The sequence below is a fragment of the Pezoporus wallicus genome, unplaced genomic scaffold, assembly GCF_028554395.1.
Source record: "Pezoporus wallicus isolate ANWC-B61680 ecotype Strahan unplaced genomic scaffold, APGP_CSIRO_Pwel_v1 contig_865, whole genome shotgun sequence".
NCBI lineage: Eukaryota > Metazoa > Chordata > Aves > Psittaciformes > Psittacidae > Pezoporus > Pezoporus wallicus.
Genome location: NW_026636827.1, coordinates 1,228,046 through 1,243,936, shown reverse-complemented (window position 1 = coordinate 1,243,936; position 15,891 = coordinate 1,228,046). Strand labels below are relative to the sequence as shown.

Sequence of the window (15,891 nt, the reverse complement as noted above, 5' to 3'; positions counted from 1 at the left end):
AGACTGAGAACTAGTCTAGTTAGAGTTATTTCCTTGGAAGCACTTTCCATTTTCTGATCAGTTTTAATAGAGGGACTTCTCTAAACCAGGTTAGCTGCAGAGTTTGAATTATTATCAAATGGGAAGGTTAAAACTGGCTGTAGCACAGGAGGGAGAGGGAATGATGTTAAGTCATGAACTCTGAAGAGGTCAACTACCATGTCTAACTTGGAACTGAGTTGCCTGTGACTTGGGCAAAGACAGAAAAGAAAGGTATCTCTGGATGATTTGTGTCTTAGTTTAGGAGCACAGAGATAGAACACACATCCTCTTGGATAAGGTCTTGACAGTCACCAAAAGAAGACAGGAGCGGGCTTTGCCACAGGAGCCTTACTTCACCTCTGCAGGAAGAGCTCCTTTGCAGCCACTTACCTGCCTCTGTTCACAGTGCAGGGCTTGGAGCTCATGTAAATAAACTGTGTAGTGCATCCATTTGTTCCTCTTCCCAGGGGAGACTGGCTAATGTCAAGTCTCCCAGTTCTCACCTGGTACAAATAGGAAGCAATATAGAAGAGAGAGTTTGTCAGTGTCCTGTGAGGCAGAGACCACCTTTCTTTCCAAATGTGCCTTGCAGGTGCCTAGGGATCGATCCAGAACTACAGCTCTCAAGCACAACAAAAACTTGTTCTGAATAATGAATGTTAATTTGGATGTGGCAGCAGCTATCCAGAGCTCCTAAGTGTGAATTAGTTTGCTGAAGTATAAACAGTAATCTTAGAGGTACATATTGTTATGCATACCATGTATATTCTGGTATGTCCTGCTCCTTTTCCAACTGTTATCAATGTTAAAAAATTCAGTGAGCATAAAGATGTAGTATTAGGCTCACAAAGCATGTCTTGCTCTACAGCTTTTGTAGATAAATAATTTAAAGTGAAAATAATTTTATGCATAATTTTATGCATGTTTATTTATGTATATGGGGTATTGTAAAGTCTTTTTCATTTGGGACAGGATACATGAATTGTTACCATGTGTTGTTACTAGAAACAAATCTCAAAAGATGCTAATTTCAATCCATCATCCTCTGTTTTTTTTTCAGTGGCCTCAGCAGAAGGCTTTTTTTGGCAAGAAGACTGAGGGTTAAATACACATAGAGACCAGACCAGCACTGTCCCCCTTGTGTGGTGTCCCTAGGACAGAACTGTGGCTTCTGCTGTTGAGCTGCTGCTGTACTTATTTATGGATAAACCAAGGAATGACATCTTCAGGCCACCAAAAGTGGTACATTTCTGGAACAAAACTCCGCTCATTCTAAAAGGAGTTAAACCATGTTCTGCAGGGAGTTCATGCACTTCTTTCAACTTACATTATACTTCCTAACAGGAGAGAAAAAGCCCTTTTTACATGAAAATAAAATGGCATATGACCTTTTGGAATACCAGATAGCATGGCTGTTTTGCCATTAAAAAAATGTTCTTTATAGCAATTTGTAGGAGGTTTTAAGCTAATATACTGTGGAGATACTCGTATGTATGCATACATATATATGTTCAATAAAGAATATAGCATGTCCCATCTTTCTGGCAAAAGTTAATAATGGTACAGAGTAGGCACAAAAATGAACTCCTGTTTATAGCAGTCTCCTACTTTCTAGGTGGAAGTGTTAGTGTTACTTTTTCTCTTTAAAGCAGCACAAACCTATTCAAAAATAATAGAGCCAGGGACTTAATGTTTAAACATCCACATGAATGAATATTACAAGGCACAGATGAGTTAAATCTGCCAGTGACTGTGCTCTTAAAAAGGTTTATGTTAAGCAAACCCCTCAAACACTTTCCCTTCTGTCTAATGGTTCTGTTTGCTATGCCCATAACAAGAGATCATGATTTACTGTGCCCTATTTATTTTAGCTTTTAGTAGGATTTTGCAATAAGTCTGTAGCAAACAAAGAGTATTGGAAGTCATAATGAGAATTAGAAGTTAGAATTAAGTAACTTAGAACTTCAGCTACACTGAGCTGGTACAATATTTTTTTGATAGAGTGCAATTAGTGAGACTGACTCCTGCCTTAAGCACCTAGCAGTTTTTTTGTCACACAAGAAGTAGTGACATAGAAAACAAGGTTTATAAAAATGAGACCCTGTATGTGCAAGAAAGTGTCCAATTTGGGTATTTTTTAAAAAGATGTAAAAGACCTATGGAGTTATTGCATATGTTGTTTAAAACACAAGCTGGGAATATAGTCATCACCATATCTAGTGACTTTTTAGCAAGGTATTTTGAGCAATCAAGGGAGGAAAATCAGTTAAGTGCTGAAGTGGCTGGGAGAAAAGGAGCAGTGTCAAACTCATCCTCCAGATGACGCAATCTGTGAACCTAGAGTAACTGTAGGTTACATCTATTTTGATATCAGGTACTAGAGCCTGTGTGTTGCTGTTTATTACAAATGTTTTCTGTTTTATAAGCACACACAAACTATCCTCAGTGATGCAAAACAACTTCCTAATTTTCTAAAAATACACAGAGATGTATATTGTCTCAAACAATCACTTCTAGAAATGTAGTGAGAAGCTGCAAGGTGATGAAAACTGGTTTAGGTTTTCAAATCTAATCTTGGCAAGGGGTTTTGGTCATTAGCACTGTCTCTTGTAGACATTATGGAGGCCAGGTAATAAAAATCTTTTTTATTGATTGGGGCTGTACTTCAAGAAAAGTGTAATTGCCACCCTAAATTCAATCTTGTAGATATTCAGCTGGTGCCAATGCTCTGTTTTAGTATTAATGTCTTCCTGGAACAGTTAAAGTGAATACTAAAAGCTTAATTTCATCTTAGCATTGTCACCTGTGATCTAGATCAGTGTGTATTAGTAAAATATAGCAAGTATTTTTGAAGTGTGGTCCTTTATCTAAATGTTTGTAGGAAACTTGCAAGGAGTGGCAAGTTTAATTTGTTTGTTTTAATCTTTTGCATTTGAGATACTATTTACACTGGAGCAGTTCATAGCATAAAATGAAAGGTGAAACTTCAGAAATGGAGAATAGAGAATCATTTATTGGAAAACATAATGGGTACATTTAAAAACATTTTGCGGTAGTACTTAGACATGGGGAAAAATGCTGTTGTTGGGAGGAGGAATATTTCTGTGAGTTATAATGCAAACTATTTTTCCAAGCTTTTCTAAACATTTAACTTGCAGTATTCAGAGGTCTCACAGTCACTATTTTTCATTCTTATAAATTGACAGTAAGGGTCAGATAAAATCTTACATCCACTTACTGTTGCAACCCTGAAGGTTCAATCAAAAAATTCCTTACTTGTTTCATTGTTCCTCTAAGTTGCTTCTAGAAGAGTGAGGGGAATGTTAGAACTTCTCTGTTCCTCCATGAAAACACTGAGATTTTGGTCTCTATAGTTGCTCTGAATCTTCCAGTTACACAAATGAGAGTGTGGCTGCCCAGAGCATGGTTTGGAGTTTACTTTACTGAACCTGAGTTGTCCAAGGTGACAGTTTAAAACTTTTTTTCCAAGTCCATTTATAATTGCTGCCCTTATTCCCTTTCTTGCACTCCTTCCTCCTCCCCTCAAGGTTTCCTGGTACTGCTCCTTCCCATCCTAAGTCATTACCAGTGCCTGTGATGAGACATGCGTCTCATCTTTTGGCCACTGATAGGTGAGCTAGTGGTAAATTTCTGTAAATCTGAATTTTCAGATTAAGATGCAGATTTCTGAGACACCTAGATTTTCCAGTATTTCATCAAGCCCCTATTGTATGCTTAGAAAGCTAGTCTTCTAAAATGCTCCCAGGGAGATCCCAGGCTATATGGCTACATGGGGGTCTTGTGTATCTTTGGCATGACAACGATTAACTAGCCCAGGAGCAATGCATAGCCATTACAGAGGGCAAAGGATAACTTGGGTGCAGAGGCAACTAAAAGACAATATTTCATCAGGTTTTGCATTGATACTGCCACAAATACATGCTGACACATTAAGAGCTTAGAAAACTAAAGCATTTGCCTTTAGCAGTTACTCAGTGGAAGGACACTACAGGCAGGACCTTGTGTTAGTTAAACATTATTCAGTCTTTCCCTTAAGTAGTAACTGAAATTTCTCACTAGAAGCAGGACATTACTTATTCATTTTTCTCTAGAATGTGGCTAGACATACCTGATAGAAAAAAAAACCAAGAAGGGGAGAAGTGAGGAAATTTATGTGGGCCTTTAAATTCTAATGAAAGCAGATTAATATTGCCTTAAGAATTTTTATACAATGGTCTGTACCATTTTAAAATCTCATTGTCAGGTCAGTTGTTGTGATGGTGTCACTATAGCACAAATCACAAATTTGAGTGTTGCCATAGGCTCATTGAAAATAAATGTAGGTTTATTAACATATGAGAAGTTTGGTTTTGGGGGGATTTTTATCATTCTATGTGATTATATAAGGGTAGATGGGAAAGAATTTCACACTATATCTTCCCAAATGAAAAACATGCTCAGTGCCAGATTATCAATACCCAAATGATTGTCTTCAGTGTCCTGTTGTTATCTTCATCCTACTGGGAGCTGCAAAAAAGAAATGAGAATTCAGCTGCTTGACTGACTGTAGAAGAAACAGCCTCATGCATGTGCTGTCATGTAAGAAATATTATGTTTGAATGACTCTTTGTAATTAGTTTATTTTCTTTGGCATTTTTATGTAATTACAGCAAAATCACAATCTGCATTTTTTCACAATTTTGACTTAGGTAACCAAAATTTTTAATAACCAGGGAATGAAGAATATGTTTTGAAAGGGATTAAGCAGTGAAATGATGAATGGAACTGTTTCCAAAGCATGCACATAAAGTGATATCATCTAGCTATGGCTGATTTCTGCTCCATCACTTCAACAGGAAAATAGCTATACTGCTGAAATGATTCTGCTTAGGCTCTATTATTTGTGGTGGCGCTTGACAGTTATGGAGTTGGAATTCAATTTCTTTCATCTAAAGCAGGTGTGCCTTGAGAAAATCATTCTGCCACTTCTGTATAACGCATGGGGATTGCTGGCTTCTTGCCTGGAAGTGTTTCAGTGCACTTATCCCATTTTCATACAGCAGAAGTTGTCCGTGAATATCATCCTGATTTGAATACATGAGTGAATTTTCTTTATTCGAAAACCAGATAATTGATGATATGACATGCTTTATTTTATTTTAAGAACCCATTTTGAAGGGCAGTTTTATAAAAATCTATATTACAAAGCATATAAACATGTTGACATTAATTTATTATTCAGGGCTAGGAGAAAGGTGCTTCTTAATCTTGATGTATCTGTATTTGATATGACAGGTTAACCTTGATATTAGCATCATGTATCCAAATTTTACTTTCCTGTTTGACTCCAAAATACCTTACCCTAGTTTCTGATAGTGATGTATCCAGGTAGCAGTTGTTTATTTGTGAATAGCACATGGCACATTTATTTTACATGAAAAGAGAGTATAATTCTAGAAGTGCTTACTGAGATCTAGACAGATGAGGTTTGGTTAGAGTAAGGATTTGAATTTACGTGGAAAAAATGTGTGTAAGATCTGGAAGAGTGATACATGTTTACTGAGGTCAGATAAAAACGTATGTGAATTTCTGTGTCATATTACATATTTCCATATATCTATATACACGTTTATACTAAAATATACATGTGGATTTTAGATGTGTATATATATCTATATTTTAGGTGTAAATATATCTACATTCTAAGTCTAGAAAGAACCCTTAAGATCATAGAGTCCAACTGCTAACCCAGGACTGCCAAGTCAATCAACTAAACCATGTCCTCAAGTGCCACATCTACAAGTCTTTTAAATCCCTCTGGGGATGGCGATTCCACCACTTCCCTGGGCAACTGTTCCAGTGTTTGACAACCCTTTAAGGGAAGAAATGTTTCCTAATATTCAATGTAAACTTCCCCTGGCACAAACTGGGGCCATTTCCTCTCGTCCTATCGCTTCTTATTTGTGGGAGGAGACCACCCTCCCATGTTACAACCAGCTTTCAGGTAGCTGTAGAGAGTGATAACATCTCCTCTCCTCAGCCTCTTTTTCTCCAGGTTTAGCAACCCCAGTTGCTGCAGTGTGTCAAGATGCTTCTGAATACAGTCTGAGTATACGATCAAGTTTATGTGTTGAAGGTATTCAGTGATATGATTAGGAAGTCACAGCAATTTTTCTTGCTTAAATAGCACTAACTAGTCTTACATTCTGTTGTAATACGCAAATAAATAGTCTGACTGACACACGTGTAGCTCAATACTGCTTATATTTTTAATTCCCTTTTTTATCTCATATTACTTCCATTTATTCATCAAATAGTATATGAATAGGCATGCCATCTTTTCCTAAAACTCCACAGATGATGAGTTTGTATATTCGCAGTCACTGAATACAACTTGTGTAACTTGGGCACCATGATTTGTGGTTTAGTTTCTGTTAATGTATAAATGAACAAAGTAATAGTGATGTTAAAGTCACTAGCTGCAGCAAAGGGTTGCCTAGTATGAGAAATTGTTTATTAAAAACATTTTGTATTTTCAGTCTTACTGAAATCAATAGTATGTTTGATCTCTGGAAGGTAGTCAATGGGTTCATTCATAGGGAATGAATGACCTGTTGCTGTTTGATTTACTGGAAATTCCAGTGTCAATATCTGCTATAACATTTGTCTTTTGTTAATTATTATTTTGTGTAACAGGCTGCACTTCACAGTACCTTTATGCCTTAGAATAAATATTCGACAAGCAAGTTTAGCGCATTAATATTTAAACTGTTCTTGGGAAAATGCACCATCATGATAGCTTATAGTGTAATATTATGTAGCATTTATATCTAAATAGATAACATTGTTTAGTTTAAATGAATTCTGTTGGCTTAATTAATGCTATTACTTTAATCCATTTAGGAAGGAAAAAAAACAAAACCAAAACCCAAGGAAAGCATGGTGGTATCAGATAGGACAACAGATACAATACAAATTTCAACTTTCTGAAAAATTTCCTATTGTACAAATGGTGCAGTGGTTGTCTCAGTCTCTTTTGGGACTCATGCCGAAGTTTTAAACTGTGGTTCCACTGGAAAAGAGGTCTGTTTAGCGTGTTTTGTTTGGGTCACCCCTTCCAGCCCTGAACAAATGTGGTTTAATGGCTGTTTTGAGTGTAAAAGTCAGGAGCAGCCTTTGTCTTCATGTCTGCCATGAAACTTGCTAAATTACCTGGATCTCTCAAAGAGTCAATACAAATTAAAAATACAAAAAAGGTTTCTAAAAGAGTGATTGCTATTCTAGCAAGTTCATTAGCCTTCTGAGGAATGCTGTTGGCAGGCTGTGTTTAGCAGAAGTCCAAAACAAAGTAAACCAAAAATGTCAGAAAATGAATTGGAGATCACTTGACAATAAAAATGTGAGAACTAGGATGTAGATGATGAATAGTTTGGGAAAATATATATTGCTCCTCCAGGAATCTTAACTGCACAAAGGGGAACTATATTGAAGATTACAGCAGAGAAAGGGGAATAACTTGTTTAAGCGAATATGTGCCATCCAGCTTTTCTAAATGCACTGGCACAACCAGACTCCAGACACTATTTAGTTCATGAAAAAAGAAAAGGAGTTCTGCAGTGACGCCTTGATTACTCAGCTCCCTGTATCAGTCTCCTTAGCATTTTTGGTCTATAATCTATTTTCTCACTCTAATTTTGTAAGACTAAGTTGAAGACCAGAAGTGAAGTTTAAAGGCGGAAATCAGTCTCCTAAACTCGGTAAGTGACAATTACCTTGCATCTCCTTTAGGAAGTGGAGGTTGGCACGATGCAGTTAGCTGTGGGTGCAGTCACCTAGAGCATCCCTTGTCAGCTGCTTCTGAGAGGAGGGAAGAGGCTGCTCCTCTTCAAGTTAATTCATTTTTTTTTGACAAATTTTACATGCCATTGCTACTGTATTGTTCCGTTATCTGAAGATTCATAACAGAAACAGAACGAAGCAGGAGTTTTAACTCTTATAGGATAACATAGCAGTAACTCTAACAGGAAGGAGAGAAGATTGCAGATGACACAGGCAAGGCTAATGAGCTCAGTGCCTTTTCTTCAGTCTTCATGGAAAGGTTAATTGTGACAAAAGGTTTAGCATGATCAGAATTAACAAGGGAGAGTAGAGAAGGAACTGAGTACTTAGATTCAGAAAAGTCAGATTTAAGGCCTGTTTACAAGGTCAAATAACTATGCAATAAACTGGGATTTGAATTTATGGTATGCTATCTATTGTGCATTAACTCCGCATATGGAAGGTCTTAGTAAATAAAAGGGTCTACAGGAAGCAGCTTTTCTAGGTTGACAGGGTCTCTTAGAGTTTACCCCAGCATATTTAAAGATGCGGTTTCAAAACCAGCAGTGATGTGCTTTGAGTACTCCCGAAGGATATGAATAGTCCTAATAAGCATATTACATATATTTAAGTGAGAAAAAAAAAAAAAGGAAAATCAAGGAAATGTCAGCCAACAATTCAAATTAAGTTGGTATCTGGAAAGATACTAAACCAAATTATTAAATAATCAACTTACAAGCCCCTTAAACTTAGTAAGGGAGGTAGCCACTTTACCCACCAAGAGCAGACATGTTTTTCACATTAGAGAGACTTCTGATATGTCTCAGATAATCAGGCCAGTAAGAGTATGATTCAGATGAAATAAGCAAGAAGCAAGGCTTGTTTGAGAAAGTATTATCAAGAATTAATTTTGCCAATAGTCTGTGGGCCCTGATTTTTCTACTAATTACTCCTTTTATTAAAATCTTAGACAATGAAATGTTACATTTTTGAACAATGTCACACTTGGAGGCTATGCAAGCAGGCTTAGAATTAAATATCTTTTTGATATATGGGTGAAATAACTTGAAATCCATAAGCCAAAATTAAGTAAAGACAATACAGATGGTGCTTACAGAGGAAAAGTCAACTGCACAAATGCCAAATGGGAAATGTGATAAGGTATCATCAGCACCGTTGAGAAGACTGAGCAGGTTGCAGTGCTGTCACAGAACAAATAGAAATCTCATGCTGTAAACGTACTGGAGGCTGGGGAGCCACACAGGGAGGCAGTTTCTAGGCTCTAGGCTGTGCTGGAGCTCAGTTACGTGTCAGGAAGGATGTAGAGAAACCAGAGGGAGTTTAGACAAAAGCAACTGGGAACAGGGTTTGAAACTTACTTAGTTGAGGTTAAAAATTCAGGCAGCAGAGACTCTTTCTTCAAGCATGTATACGTTGTTCTGTGATAATTTTTCTCTATACCCACTAAAGTTACCATAAAAAGTATCTATTTTACTTGCAACAGGTTGGGTTTATGTTCAGTGTTTGGAAAAAACAAAACTGTGCTCTAATAATGTAGTTAAATGCTTGAACAATTACTTAGACAAACTGATATTTCCACGACTGGCAGTTTGGAGAAGTTGATTAAATCCCGTTCAGATTGTTTACTTATTCCTGATCCAGTCTAATTAATTCTTGGGGGGGCTGTCATATCAACTTTTCTATGGCAGTATTGGTATGAATTCCTATGTTTACAATTTACTATAATCTATGCTATTAAATGAGCTTTGTATTTTAATATCTCAACTAAATTTGATTTTTTTGATGGGTAGCTCATTTGCTTTCGCATAGTGTATGCCATGTAATTTAAACTACATACCATTAAATCCATAATTTTTATAACTAACTTTGATTCTAGCTTTCAGCAGGGCTCATGGATTGAATAAAACTTGTTAATTCTCTTTTATTCAGAACATTTCCTTCTTCACATCAAAGCAATGCATGTTTGTATCAGTGCAGCCAATCGGTATTTCTGTGGAATGAGCCATGAAACTGAAGAGTGCTACAGTCTTAAAAAATATGAAATAAATCATTGCTAGAGAGGCTCATGTGTTTACATGTATCATTGATGGCTTGGCATCTTGGACATACATAATACGCAAAGTCTTTTTCTACTTTCCTTTTCTTTCAGGACTGATTTACTGTGTAATATTTTATCCATGTGAAAAAGGAAGCCTGTTTTTTTTTTGTTGTTTTTTTTTATTTATTTAATGTTTTCTCTAAGCGCAACAAAGATCCACTTCCTTTATGAAATGACAACTATCATAATTCACACTGTCACAACTAGAATAATGCTCTAAAGCATTCCTGGTAATCTTGGTCTGCTTTATCAAAAAAAGGCAACTCTTGACCCATCAAGGGAAAGTCTTCTGGGTATAAATATCTGCAGGCAATAACTCCAGTTTATCTTGGCACATCCCTGCTTCCATTTGTACTCCTGTTAATTTTTTGAGAAAATGTGCGCCGTATTTTTGTAGGCTACAGCCAGCCTGTATAATAGATTTTTACATTTAGAAAATTACAGCACTTACTCATTTTATCTACATCGGCTGCATTTCAGTATTGCTATAGGAGCTGTACTTTAGTATGAGAATGTACTTGTTAAAAAAATCCATACAGAACTTTAATTGTGACATTAAAATCTAATTATCATTAACAGAATAAAGCGACTATTGGAATAGATTTTCATGCTTTCTCTTAATGCATTATGTAATTGAAACAAAAATACATTGATTTTTGCCCTTAGCCTTTCAAAACAGATAAATGATAGGTCAACCTGCCTTTACAAAAGTTCCAGATTGGGTCAGTCAGGTCGGCTGAGTGGAATAGTGTTTGAGTTTGAATTTGGAAAATGTCTGTGGCTTAAAAATGTGGCCCTCAACACTAAAATAGAATAGAATCATTTAGATTGGAAAAGACCATTAAGATTGTAGGGTCCAACTGTTAACGCAGTCATGCCAAGTCCAGCACTAAACCATGTCCTTAATGCCACATCTACAAGTCTTTTAAATTCCCCTGGGGATGGTGACTCCACCCCTTCCTTGGGCAGCTATTCCAGTGCTTGACAACTCTTTCAGGGAAGAAGTTTTTCCTAATATCCAATGTAAACCTCCCCTGGCACAACTTGAGGCCATTTCCTCTTGTGTTGCTTCTTGCTTGGGAGAAGATATCAACCCCCACCTCACTAGAACTTCCTTTCAGGTAGCTGCAGAGTCTTCTCCAGTGTCCTGGGTTCAGCAGTAGCAGTCACTTTTCTCCTTCTTGGTAGCTGGTGCAGTGCTGTGTTTTGACTTTCAGCTCGGGAACAGAGCTGATAACAAGGATGTTTTGGTTTGGCCAAGGACTTTGTGAGCCTCATGCTCTGCCAGGGGGAGGGGAAGCCAGGAGGAAGCAGAGACAGGACACCTGACCCAAACTGACCAAAGAGGTATTCCATACCACAGCACGTCATGCCCAGGATGTAACTGGGAGTTAGCCGGAAGGGCTGGGAGACTGCAGGGTTGGAGGAGGTATCGGTTGGAGCTTGATCGGGCTTGGGGGGCGAGTTATCGGTCAGCTGGTGCTGAGGTGTTGTATTCTCTTCCCTTGTTATTTCCTTTATCATTGTTATTATTGGTGGTAGCAGTAGTGATTTGTGTTATACCTTAGTTACTAAACTGTTCTTATCTCAACCCGTGGGAGTTGCATTCTTTTGATTCTCCTCTCTGTCCCTCTGAGAGCAGGGGGAGGGCAAGAAAGTGGGGGAAGTGAGTGAACGAGTTACCTGACTGGGTTTAAACCACGACATCCAGGCAAAACAACCCCAGTTCCCTCAGCTGTTCCTTGTAAGACTTGTGCTCTTTACCAGCTTCAACGATCCAGCACCTCAGTGTCTTTCTTGTAGTGAGGGGTCTGAACTGGATGCAGTATTCGAGGTTCAGCCTCACCAGTGCTGAGTACAGAGGGATGATCACTGCCCTGGTTCTGCTGGCTGCACTATTGCTAGTACCAGCCAGGATGCCATTGGTCTTCTTGGCCACCTGGGCACAGTGCTGGTTCATATTTAGCTGGCTGTCGACCAACACCCCCAGGTCTCTTTCTGCAAGGCAGCCTTCCAAGCTTTCCATCCACTTTTAGGGTAAGGATAGTATTTGCCCAACTCAATGATTCACAAATTCATGGGGAAAAAATACAACAAAACCCAAGAAGATTTGCATGAACTAGACTTCAGTTTGCTCAGGTTAGTGCCAGGAAGAAATAAACCATTGTTTCTTATGAGGGAACAGCTATCACAGAAAGAAGATACAGAGCAGGACAAGTGTCACCTCTTTTGGCTGTCATTCACCTAGGAAGGGCACAGAAAATTTAGTCCCATCAGCTCTGTCTGAGCATATGCAGAAGCACTTATTTAGTAATGGAGTAGGAAGTGCTAACAAGTGGTGGGAGAAATCATCTTGGAAAAGAGCATCTATCAGAGTTCCTTAGGTAAGTGAGGTGGATCCTTCTCTGACCATGAGAATTGGCAAACTGGCAAACACAAAAATGTTTTGCCACTTTTGGATAGGTCTGTAGTAGACATGTAATGTAGAGTTTGAGGTCAAGCTCAGCAAGAAGTTGGTTGGTTGGTTGTGAAAACTGGTGTAGAAAAAGAATGAACAGGAGTAATTGCTGCTTTCAGACCTCCTGGGTGCAAGGCATGTGATTTCACATTGCAAACAAGAGGCAAAGTTAGGAAGGCAGGGATGTGAAAAGCAAGTGGAGTGGTGTTCACTGGGGAGGAGAAGTATTTGAAGCATTAAATTGTTCCTTAAGGGAAAATTTTGCATAGAACTTGGATACAGGGTTAACTTGCAACGGAGCAGTCATTGAATTTCCTTTTAAGATATTATATAACCCTATTTATATCTTTCACAAGGTTAATAGGACTTTAATCCATTTTCTTGCAAACTATTTCAGTTACATTTGGTTATTTTTGTTCTTACCATAAGAATCAGTGGTTTTGGACCTTACCTTCTTTTCACATGCTGAACCAGTATAGCCACTTCTGCAATGCATAAGACAGTTGGTCTTATGCATCTGCTTCCAAATAGACATATTTGCTCACAAAGTGCTACAAATGAAAGATAAAGTTGTTTAGAGATACACTTATTCTAAGTCTCATAATTAGAAAGGGAATATTTAGATGCTTTTGAAAATATATTTACTTTTGAAAGGAGATATATTTGACAAAATATATTATGACTCTGTAGTTTCATATGATGGAGGAAAGGACAATAAATAAAAAAAAATAAATGGAAGCATTAAAGACGGTTTGCCATAGGCTTTTTCATGCCTATGTGTCTGTTATGTTTACAATTGCCTTTATTTTTCCTTTTCTCTGCAGTGATGGGGAAAGAGAAGACTGTGCTAAAATAGTCACCTTAGCTCAGTCTAAAATGGATCAGTGCAAGGCCTAATTTTGAAAGCGAAGATACATTCTGGGCATTGAGGTTTGGGTCAGATTTATGCCAAATTTTATTTTTGTTTCAATTGAAATAAAATAACGGCTGTTAAAAGGTCTGTTCTTGAATTGATATGAAATGATATGTTAAATATATACTTCCAAATATTACAAATAAATAAAAGGGAGAATTTGGTGAACTGCACACTTTACACCTCTAGAAACTAGGGCATTAGAATGTGTCATTTCATGGCCCCACAGAATCAGTAATGATTTCCTAAGGAAAAATAATTAGAAACCCTCTTCCATCCTGGGTACCAGTGTACTTACTGAGGCACATCCACTTGAAGATATTCTGTTATTTAAAGAATCACTGGTTTTTTTTTAAGAGAGAAAAAAAAATAATAATTTGAACTAGTCAAATTTCAGCCAGTTTTTCATCCTCATTAGCTATTTGTATTGTTATGACATTGTTTTGGCATAGAGGAAAGAGAACAGCCAATTCATAGGGCACTGATTCAGGAAGAACACACATGTCAAAGTATTTTAATTAGATCTCATGAGTTAAGCCTATAAATATTGCCAGACTTTGCATCCTAATTACAGGCAGTCAAACTAAATGCCTTCAAAACTGGTCAGATGTGAATCAACAAGTGGCTTTTATATTTTCTTGTGTGTCAGAGGCATAAAGGAGGCAGCAAACCATGTCCCATTTAAGACAGATCTGAAAACATAGATGTATATCTTATGATCAAATATCATCTCCTTTATCATGGAGCAAAGTGTTCCATCCAGAAATTCCACAGAGTTTAAACTCTGTGAGTTGTTTTGGGTTTTGTTTTTTGTTTTCTTTTGGGGGGGGTGTGGGGGTGTTTTTTTGGTTTGTTTTTTTTTTTTCCAGAAAATCAGCTTCAACAAGTTCAGGGGCTGAAGGAGCAAATTCCAGAATTTTGTTAGACTTAGATTCTGTTTTTGACGCAGATTTAAGCTCATGCAAATTCTTTGTGTTATGATATAAAGTCTCAGGGATAGACCAGGCTAGTGAAATTTCTTTAGAAAATACATCATGGGGTCCTTTGCCATCCAAATGTGATTCTCAGTTATAGTAATTGCTATAGGGACCTTAAAAGGCCAGGACAAGCTGTTTAACAATACCTGGAATGTGTATTGGTTTTGTTCTACCATGTGTTATCATGGCTGCTAACACTCAGTGAGGAGGTTGAGATTTTGGCAGAATAGAGGATATTAAAATCTAAATATGTAGACTGAACTTCGGACCTAACAGCTGCAGGACAGAGGAGTGAAGAACCAGACTTACTGCCACTCTACACATCTGAAAAAGAGAGGCTGTAAACAGCTTGGCAAACAGCTGCTCTTTTGTGTAAAGGCAGGTAGTGAGGGTTCATATTGTGTCAGAACTACTGACCTGTATCATGTCCAGCACAAGAACACGGATGGACCTAGACATGCACCTCTGGGTGCTCCTTTTTAAAAAGCCAGCTGTGTCAGGTTGTTATCTGCTGTTGGACTCAGTCACCTGGAACCAGCAACTTGCCTCCTAGTAGATGAGCTAGTTGATATGTTTCTGCTACTTTGAAAAGTTGAAAGTGCAGTTTTGTTGACACAACAGTTTAAAAGCAAATTTGGTCTTATTATGTGTCTGTTGCAAAGCACTCCTTAAGACCCAAAATGGGCAGCTGCAAACTTCTGAGTTTCTCCTTCTTCTGTGATTGGGAGTCCCAGGTTTGAATCCTGGGTTTGGATGGGGCAGAGGATGAATGAAATTATGCTCAAGCTAGAACAGCATGCCCAACATTTGTCGACTTGCTACTTCAGCTCCTCCATGAACTTATAAACTCAGGTTTATAACTGGAAAAATCTCAGGTTAAACTCAGGTTTATAACTAGAAAAATCTGAGAGTTTCATTCACTGGAACAGAAATTGTGCATTGCCAGCAGAAGGGGCTCCTTGTGCCCACATCAGTTTTGTTCCATTTTTTAGTGAGCTAGAAGACGATACTGCTATTTCAGAGCGCTGTGTATGACATTAATATTATTCATTTGATATGAACTTGGGCTGGGGAAAAATGGAAGTTAATTCTCCTTTCATCTTGGTAGCGGATAAAATAAGGACAGGAAAGGCAAAGAGAGATGGATTCTTCTGGAGACCCCTATAGCAGCTGGGGAAAATCTGGTATGCATGGGCAGAAGAACAGGCATTGGATATGGCTTTTTCTGTCTGATTATCAGGTGATGCGAACTAAGGAAAAAAGGGGGAAATATTTCCTCCTTTTTTATCCGTTGCTACCTGCCTATCTCTCCATCTCCATCCATTGCTTCTTGCTTTGACGCTCAGAAAAACAAGAGCTCAGTTAGGAGAAAAGTTTAAAACATTTTGGAAGAAAATTGGAATTGAAATCACAGAGGATAATAGCATACTGAAGTTCAAATGAATATTTCATAAATGTATTTACAAGGGATGCTAAGCTTCTAAACACTAAAAATGATAGAAGTTATGTATGCTTCATCCTGTACAGATTCAACAAAGAAAGTAATTTAATAAGCTAAGCTTATGTTAAAATTATAATCAATAAA

The 15,891-nt window shown here is 37.7% G+C and overlaps 1 pseudogene; it reads right to left on the bottom strand.

Moving 5' to 3' along the window:
- Positions 1-12,178: 12,178 nt before the first annotated feature.
- LOC130595272 (von Willebrand factor D and EGF domain-containing protein-like) overlaps positions 12,179-15,891 on the bottom strand; it is a 184,152-nt pseudogene continuing 180,439 nt past the window's right edge.